This window comes from Euprymna scolopes, chromosome 34, assembly GCF_053919585.1.
Source record: "Euprymna scolopes isolate OS-2025 chromosome 34, ASM5391958v1, whole genome shotgun sequence".
In the NCBI taxonomy this organism is placed as follows: domain Eukaryota; kingdom Metazoa; phylum Mollusca; class Cephalopoda; order Sepiida; family Sepiolidae; genus Euprymna; species Euprymna scolopes.
In genome coordinates, this window is record NC_136515.1 from 27,963,251 (window position 1) to 27,972,799 (window position 9,549).

At 32.7% G+C, this 9,549-nt stretch overlaps 1 pseudogene; it reads left to right on the top strand.

Moving 5' to 3' along the window:
- Positions 1–358: 358 nt before the first annotated feature.
- On the top strand, positions 359–485 carry LOC145259346 (U2 spliceosomal RNA; annotated as a pseudogene).
- Positions 486–9,549: the final 9,064 nt, after the last annotated feature.

Genomic DNA, 9,549 nt, shown 5'->3' on the forward strand with positions numbered 1-9,549 from the left:
GCTAAGAGAAACTTTTGTTTAGTTCTAGAGTGACAAGGATGACCAACGACCCCCATTTGCCCCTTTTTTGAGTTGGCCTTGCCTTGTGCCTAAGTTTTTTGTTCATGTTCATTTTTGCCTGAATAAAAGATTTAATATATCAAAGTGTAGTATATGTTCCGGCAGATACTGCAAGCAAAGACCATATGTGGGGGAAACCCCACATATAAGACCTTAGTCAATGTAGGGGCAACCCTTCATACCAATTGTTAATATCCAGCTTCCCTACTCCCCGGGGAGTTGGTCCCCATTTCCCCTTCACTCCTCACTTTAAAAATCGGCCTTGTGCCTAATTTGCTCGCTGCGAGAGCAAATAAATACCCTTTTCTTGGCCTTTTGGCCAAGATCAAAGTGTAGTAACTGTTCTTACTACATGCTGTACTTACTGTGATATAAAGTGGGGGATCACTTTTCTGTATTAATTTGATGTAAAATGATCACCCACTTTACAACCAGTCAGTCTCAAAGCCATTCAAGTCATTCTCCAGATCATTCAAGTTGTTTTTGAAGGATTCCAGTTATTTTTTAAGCATTCAAGTCATTCTTAAGGTCATTCAATTCATCTTTAAGTTCATTAAAGTCATTCTAAGTCATTTACTTTTTATTTATTTAAGTGATTTCAGCTCATTTTTCGGTCATTTTAGTTTATCTTTAAGAATTTCATGTCAATTCTACATTCACGCATTCATTCATTACACGAGAGCACGTGACTAATGGCTATCGGCCCTGTTTGTCTAAGAGTGACTAGTGGTTCTAGCACCAGCCCAGATTTGGCAACAATATTCCATGCATGGAGGAATGATGGCTTTATATTACCACAACTAGTTAAGCAGATATTGTACATTGAATTGAGCCATATCAAATATCAAAAGTGACAGTAAAGTTGGTTGTTCAGTTATCGAGTTTGTCGGTCTATAGTCCGAGCACGTAAGTTGACAATTAATTTCCTATCATCTCTCAACAGAAAAAGTCATATTTTCACTTTCCTGCAAATCAGAAAGTTGTAGCAGTCAAAACTCGCTACAATCACAGGCAGGATCTAATTCTCGCAGCTCGAGATTTGAAATCCATTTTCTCCCTGGCTTGTCCAATCACAAATCAGCTCTCAATCACGTGACTGAGTGTATAAAAGGTAAAACCAAGAACGCTCTCCCTCTTACTCTTCTTTCTCCCTGCTCTGCCCAGCAGCACATGTCGCTGGGGGGGCTTTGGCCCCTGACCAAAGTGAGTACAACAAGCTAACATGGCTCTCTTCTAACTTCCACTTATTTCTACATGTGATTCCCACACAAAATTTCTTTATCATGTTGCAGAACTGCTCTCATCAATACACCAACACACGCAACACGCAAATACACTGAGGACTTTGCTCTTTCTTTCTCCTTTGACCGGCCTCCTTCACCCCGACAACTACTGAACTATTCTCTTCTCAACAAGCCGGCAATATAGTAAATCTATCTTTACACAAGAACACTTCCACCTACTAACCCGTTTCTCTCTTGCACATGCTACTAACGAAGATGACAAATAAAGTTGCTTTTGAATATAGAATGAAACTCCATTTCGTTGTCCCTTATTCTATAAAGTAACAATTGATACTGCTCTAAATTGTGAAATAAAACCATCGTAAAACACTGAAAAGCTTCTTACATCTTTTGTATATCCTGAGAGCCAAAAACAACAATAAAATGAAATTGATCACTAAAGAACAAACTATTAGAAATATACTGATATAAATTCAGATTAAAACGATTAGATGTTTCATGCTCCATTCAGTGAAGCATTTTTAAGTTATTGATGAAAAGTATTTGCCAATGGGTCAGGTGACCAGAATTCGATCTTTGGTTGAGTCATACCAAAGATTTAAAAACAAGATTTAAAAAAAAAGGGTAGTTGATGGCCACTCGGCATTATAAGATGAGGACTAAAAGCAAGTGAAGTAATTCTGGAAAAAGTGTGGCGCCCTTCTTGGTGTATTAACTAATGAAAATTACAGTCGGCCATTTTACTTTTTACTTAAAAGCCATTAACTTTTCTTCATTTGATTTTCATCTTTGAGAACTTTTTTCAGCAACTTTTTTTCCAGTTTGCAAGCAAGTTAAGTACCTTTTTGTATTATAGTCATTTTTCCATCCATCTTTTCTTGGATATCTCTTCTCATTTTAGGTTTTGTGTTCTTTTTTTATTTGTATCTTTATTTCTTATAAATAAATTTTGTAATTTCAATTAAATAATTAAATAAATATTGTAATTTTAATTTTGTCTTTACAAATCCAAGAAATTTTTTTAAAAATCTCATCCTTTTTGTTGCTTATTTTCTTGAATATGGTGATTCACATTTTGTATTTTGTGAAAATGTGCCGCCTTGTGTGATTACAATTCTTCAACAATATGCATATATAATGGAGATCTCGTATCAGTCTGTCTGAAGCTGAAATATACTATCTCTATATTCTTGTCCACAATTACCTCTTTATTGAAAAGCAAAAGTAAAGAAAAATCTGTATGATGTACATACCTGTGACTTAAATAAGAAAATCAAATGTTATGAGTAACAGAAGAACAAATGTCCACCATTTTGAAAACAATCTAAAAAAAGGGAGCTAACTCAATAATTAAAGCTTGCAAGATTTATGTTGTAATGCCTACAAATTCTCATTAATTGTTTTAAAATGATTTTGTTTATAAAAATGAAACTATTTTATCAATTTACACACACACTCGAGTCGGATTATTTTGTGTTTTTTGCTTTTTTCCTTGACAAAACGCTCACTTTTTCATCTAAGAATCAGCAGCACTTTTCTTCTTTGTTTCTCTCTAACCAACAATAAAATCACAATCAAACAAGGCAGTGTCAAAAATGAAAGATTCCTGTCAATCAAAAACTCTGTCATTTTATGCCACCACCTCAGACTCTCATCTTAATTTGCATAATTGTATTATTACTTTTTTTTTTATTTAATGGGTTCCAGATTTATGTACCACTGCTTCTTTACAGCATACACATGCCAACTTATTCCTATGCCTCTCTACAAAATTACTGTAGTGATATGCAAATTATGTATAATTTACATATGAACAGATAGCTCATATTTATAAACAGGTGGTTGTTGACCGCTTGCTTAGCGTTATATACGACATATCAATAGTGTTGATGATAGGATATTCTCTGGTCTTTGAAGACCCAGAATATGTAGATACTTGGATTCGTTGTTTTGCTGTTAATGTGAGAAGCAAAAAGTTGAAAGACAAAAAAAAAAAAAAAAACAAGGAAGGGAGAATGAAATCAATGACTTGTTCATGGTTAACGCTGGTTGTGAAGCAATTATGAAGGTTGCTACAATGGTTTACCCTCAAAAACTAGAGGAAATGACTTTCAAAGAAATAAGTCAGGTTATCAAGGAAAACATGAGGCCAAAGAAAAGACTGGTGATTGCAGAAAGGACCAAGTTTATAGCAATGAAGCAGGAAGTGGATGAACCGATAGTAAAATATTTATACAGGTTAAGAAGTGCGAGTAAATACCGTGACTTTGAAAAACTAGGAACAGAAGAACAGACAACAGAAGAAGACTTAATCCAACTAAGATTGAGTGAAGGTATGCATAATTCAGCACATAGATATAAGCTAATGGAGCAGTTACAAATTACAAACATGCCCTTGAAAATGTGTCTAGGATTTATACAACAACAGGAATGAATACATACCTACAACCAAAATAAAAAAACGCTTACGAAGAAATAATGGCTGACACATATACGGTAGAAAAGACAAGAAAAAAATGTATTTACTGTGGAAAAATTCATGAAAGGAGAAAAGAAAAATGCCCAGCGTTTGGAAAAACATGTTCAAAGTGTTTAAAAAAGAATCACTTCAAAGAAGTATGTAAAATGAAAAATGTGGAAAGAATAGAAGATGAAAATAGACAAATTTTTAATGTAAAGAAGGATAATATACAAAATACCGGATGAAAAAATGGAGATACAAAAATAAAAATAAAAATCAACAATTGTGTTGTTGAAATGCAAATAGATACCGGCAGTGAAGTAACCATAATACCCAGAAATTTGTGTGAGAAAATGGGAAAACCGTTTTTAAAAAAAAAGCAACATACAATTACGTCAGTTTGATGGCTCGATAATAGCAATTATGGGTTACTTTGAAGGTTCGACAGAACTAAAAGCAAAATATGAAGTAGTATCCATTATAGTTACAAATTGCTGAAAAACGCATGGACTATTGGGGAATGATGTATTAAAATTAAATTCAACAAAATTGATTAATAAGATAGAAATGGAAAAAACAGGAAAATTTTAAAATTATGAAGCCTGAAATTAAAAGAAAATGTTTCCCCCTTCTACTACAAAGCGAGAAAAGTATCAGTGCATTTATTACCGTTAGTAATAGCTAAATTATGAAAGTTAATAAAGGAAGATTTATTACAACCTGCCCCTTCAGGAGGAAGTAAATGGGCATCACCCATTGTAGTATTAAAAAAAAGACGGTGCTTTGAGAATTTGTAGAGATTATAAAATAGGAGTGAATCATAAAGTTTGCACCGACTCGTACTCTATTCCGTATGTGGAAGTAGCTTTACATAAACTTGCTGGAATGAAAGTATTTTCGAAGATAGACCTAAAATCATCTTACCACCAAATTCCCATAGATGAAAATTTTAAAGAAGTGACGACCATAAACACACTTATAGGCCTGTTAAGGTTGAAAAGGATGCCGTATGGCATAAAAATGGCAAGTGCAATTTTTAAAAAAGCTATTGAAAAAGCAATAGGAGATGCTGAAAATACCATCTGTTATTAAGACGATATGTGTTGGAGATTTAAATGAAGATGATTTAAAGAAAAAAACTGAAAATATACTGAACCGGCTAAGAGACACTGTTATGGCAGTAAATACAAAAAAAGTGTGTAAATAAAAAAGAGTTGGAGTTTTTCTTGGGTAAATTTTTATAGAAAATATCTGCCAAAAATATGAGTTAACAGAACCATTTGCAAAGTTAAGAAGAAAAAAAATGCGAGGTTCATTTAGTTAGAACACCAACAGAAAACCTTTGAAAACTTAAAACAGATTCTGGCGAAAAAGCCAATAATACAAATTTTTTACCCTAATGAAGTGTTCCTAGTTTAGGATAACAAAATTAAAGAAAAAAAAAATTTGTCTTTGCACGCCAACAACCGCAGGGTTTGAGATCACCACTGATACCAACACAATTATTCTAATATAGAAAAGGAGGCACTAGCCATAGTGTGGACAACGGATACAGCAAGACAGTTCTATAAGGGAAAAAATTCTTGTTGAAAAGTGATCACAGACCACTAGAATTCATTTTCAACCCAAGAAAAGAACTACTGAAAGTTACAACGTCCAGAATATTATGTTGGGTGATCAGATTGATGGCGTTCGACTTTGATATTGAGTATGTTAAAGGGGATATGATACCGCACGTTGATGCCTTATCTAGATTGAGGTTTTATAGAGAGGATAAGGACAAAAACGATAAGGAATTTGAAGACACATTCCTTCACCTTGTAGAAACTGATGTAATATCTGTAGATAAAATGGCTACTGAAACTACAAATGACCCCGTGTTAAACAGAATAGTGTTGAGGATAAAAGAGAATCGCTGGGGAAATTGTTCAATGGCTGAAAGACCATTCAAATAAATAAGACATAAACTGACTATAGAAAACAGGGTAATATGTAATGGAGACTTGGTAGTTCGCCCAGAAACACAGAGGAGACAGGTTATAAAAAGTGTACATGATGACGTACATTGTGGAGTAGAAAAAGATTAAAATTAGAAGCATGGTGGCGAGTTTGTCTCTACTTTATCGTTATTTTCATGGCAATTACTCGGCTGAGGTCCAATCTATGGTCCCCTCCTCGCTAAACTTTCACAAGAAACACCCGTCTAGCAGAAAACATTATCACTGATTTCTCCCACTCTTTATCTGTGCCTAAACCTAAACGTAGATTCCATGAACAAAGCTTCTTTCTTAGAACTACACGCCTATGGAATTGTCTTCTGTTTTCCTGCTTTTCAGCTGACTACAATATGGTTGCCTTCAAGTCTAACGTAAACAAGTTTTCGATGAGCCGTTCCATATAAGTTAACAAATTTATTGAATTTCGATTACTAACGATTACTATATTGTCCAATTTCTACTGTACACTCTTTAACCCTTATCCTCGAGTGGCCTCTTGGCCTTGATAAGTTGTGATGCCTATGTAAAAAAAAATATTTAATGATTGCTTAACGTGAATAAAGACAAACATGAAAAACATATTCAGGTTCTACTAGAAAGGCATATTGTGCTGGGATTCTTGCTCAATTCTGAAAAACTGGAAATGGGTTTGGATATAAACAATTTAATAGGATATTACATCCTTAAAAAAAGCCATTGTAATCGATGTAGAAAAGTCAAAGCTAGCTGAGATATCGAGTTCTTGAAACGGTTGGGCATATTTCAAACTTGACAACCATTGTAAAGTTTTAAACAAGATTCAAACAATGAGGATGTCTTTTGCATGTTGTTGGAGTGTTAGCAGTGAACTAGAAAATGATTTTATGTGGGTATGGCTTTAGAGAAACCTTCATGCAGGCTGATGGTATTCACTAGTAGTGTTATATATTAGGAACCCTACACCATTAAGTTAGCTAGTGTGAATTTTGGCAAGGGTTACATTAGTACATCTTAGGGTGACCAGAGTGTACCCAGAGGCATTTTACATGAATGAAATGGAAAGCAACGATCAAACTCCCTAGAGGAAACATCACAATATGGATGACATCAGGTTTTTAAGTGAGAGAAAAAATGGCTCATCCATTCTCCTGTTGCGTTGTGTATATCTTCCTTTACTTACGCCATCCATAAAGTGAGCAGAAATGAAGAAAATCAATTTTAGCATGGAAAAAAAACGATGTGTGTGTGGTGATAATGTCAAAAAGAAATTCATTCAAGATATTAGTTGGCCTCCTGTAAAAATGTGAAAAGCCAAACGTTTTAGCAATACGTATGAATTTATGGCAAGTAAAGAGAAACTGAAATTGTTTTGCTCTCGAATTCAACAGTTAATTGCAATGAAATGTGAGGCAAACTTCTAAAAATTATGCTTGAATGCAGACCGATATAAACGAATGCACATATAAATGTATATGTATAACACTAGGGTGGAACAGAAAGAATCAAAGCTACCTACAGATTTTTCCATCTAGCAAAATAAAGGAAAGACTTCTAAAAACTATGCTTAGTTCCAAATGTTACGAAGTTGAATGCGAGATCTCACTTTGATTTATGAATCTTTCTCGCAAAGAAAACAATAAATTAGCAGTAGCAGCAAATACATTATGGAATTAGAAGGGACAGCCTCAGCTATGACAAAAGTAACAGCAGCAGCTAAAAACAACAATATTTACAAATTTTTACAAAATACCAAAATACTCAACTCTGATTAGTTAAGTATTTTGGTATTTTGTAACAGTTTGATTGGCTGTCAAAATCCAACTTTGACCAATCAGAAAAAACTTGCTGTGGGAGCCGGGAACCTGCTATGTTTATGTTTAAATAGAGAGGAGCCAAGCTGATCAGGAGGTTAACTTGATAGAGCACGGCACATGCCACATGAATCCTTGTCAATTGAGAATCAAAATCCAAGACCAAGGAGAACAACCAAATTTAACCTTGGCCAGTTTGGCCATGGGTCTCGACTAACACCAAGAGATGAGAAGTACTACAATTTCACTAGTCAACCACTGGCCAGTTCTGACTTCCATACCAGACCACTGGTCAAATCTCTAGCCACTTTCGCATATCTTACACTACAACACAAGGATCAACAAATCTTTGAGGATGCTATCACATACACCAGGAGACCTGACAGCTTTCACAAGGGGAGAGACGGCTGCAGACAAAGTTTCAATATAGCTGACTGGCAGACAACTAATCCGTACCATGTTAGGAACAACAAAGCTGTGAAGCATAACTGAATAAACGTTCCATCTAAACGTGAGAAGAACAACGTTTTCATAAAAGTAAACGACAAATCTGCTAAGTTGCTTCCCTTAACGTTTCCCATTGAATAAACAAACTTTTATTCTTCGATATTGTTATCGAAACTTTTGTTCTTCGATATTGTTATCAAAACTTTTATCCTTCGATATTGTTATCAAAAACTTTTATCCTTCAATATTGTTATCAAAACCTTTTATTCTTCAATATTGTTATCAAAAACTTTTATTCTTCGATATTGTTATCAAAAACTTTTGTTCTTCAATATTGTTATCAAAAACTTTTATCCTTCGATATTGTTATCAAAAACTTTTATTCTTCAATATTGTTATCAAAAACTTTTATCCTTCAATATTGTTATCAAAAACTTTTATCCTTCAATATTGTTATCAAAAACTTTTATTCTTCAATATTGTTATCAAAAACTTTTATCCTTCAATATTGTTATCAAAAACTTTTATCCTTCAATATTGTTATCAAAAACTTTTATCCTTCGATATTGTTATCAAAAACTTTTATCCTTCAATATTGTTATCAAAAACTTTTATCCTTCAATATTGTTATCAAAAACTTTTATTCTTCGATATTGTTATCAAAAACTTTTATCCTTCAATATTGTTATCAAAAACTTTTATCCTTCGATATTGTTATCAAAAACTTTTATCCTTCAATATTGTTATCAAAAACTTTTATCCTTCAATATTGTTATCAAAAACTTTTATTCTTCGATATTGTTATCAAAAACTTTTATCCTTCAATATTGTTATCAAAAACTTTTATTCTTCGATATTGTTATCAAAAACTTTTATTCTTCAATATTGTTATCAAAAACTTTTATCCTTCAATATTGTTATCAAAAACTTTTATCCTTCAATATTGTTATCAAAAACTTTTATCCTTCAATATTGTTATCAAAAACTTTTATTCTTCGATATTGTTATCAAAAACTTTTATCCTTCAATATTGTTATCAAAAACTTTTATCCTTCAATATTGTTATCAAAAACTTTTATTCTTCAATATTGTTATCAAAAACTTTTATCCTTCAATATTGTTATCAAAAACTTTTATCCTTCAATATTGTTATCAAAAACTTTTATCCTTCAATATTGTTATCAAAAACTTTTATCCTTCAATATTGTTATCAAAAACTTTTATCCTTCGATATTGTTATGAAAAACTTTTATCCTTCAATATTGTTATCAAAAACTTTTATCCTTCAATATTGTTATCAAAAACTTTTATCCTTCGATATTGTTATCAAAAACTTTTGTTCTTCAATATTGTTATCAAAAACTTTTATCCTTCGATATTGTTATCAAAAGCTTTTATTCTTCAATATTGTTATCAAAAACTTTTATCCTTCAATATTGTTATCAAAAACTTTTATCCTTCAATATTGTTATGAAAAACTTTTATCCTTCAATATTGTTATCAAAAACTTTTATCCTTCAATATTGTTATCAAAAACTTTTATCCTTCGA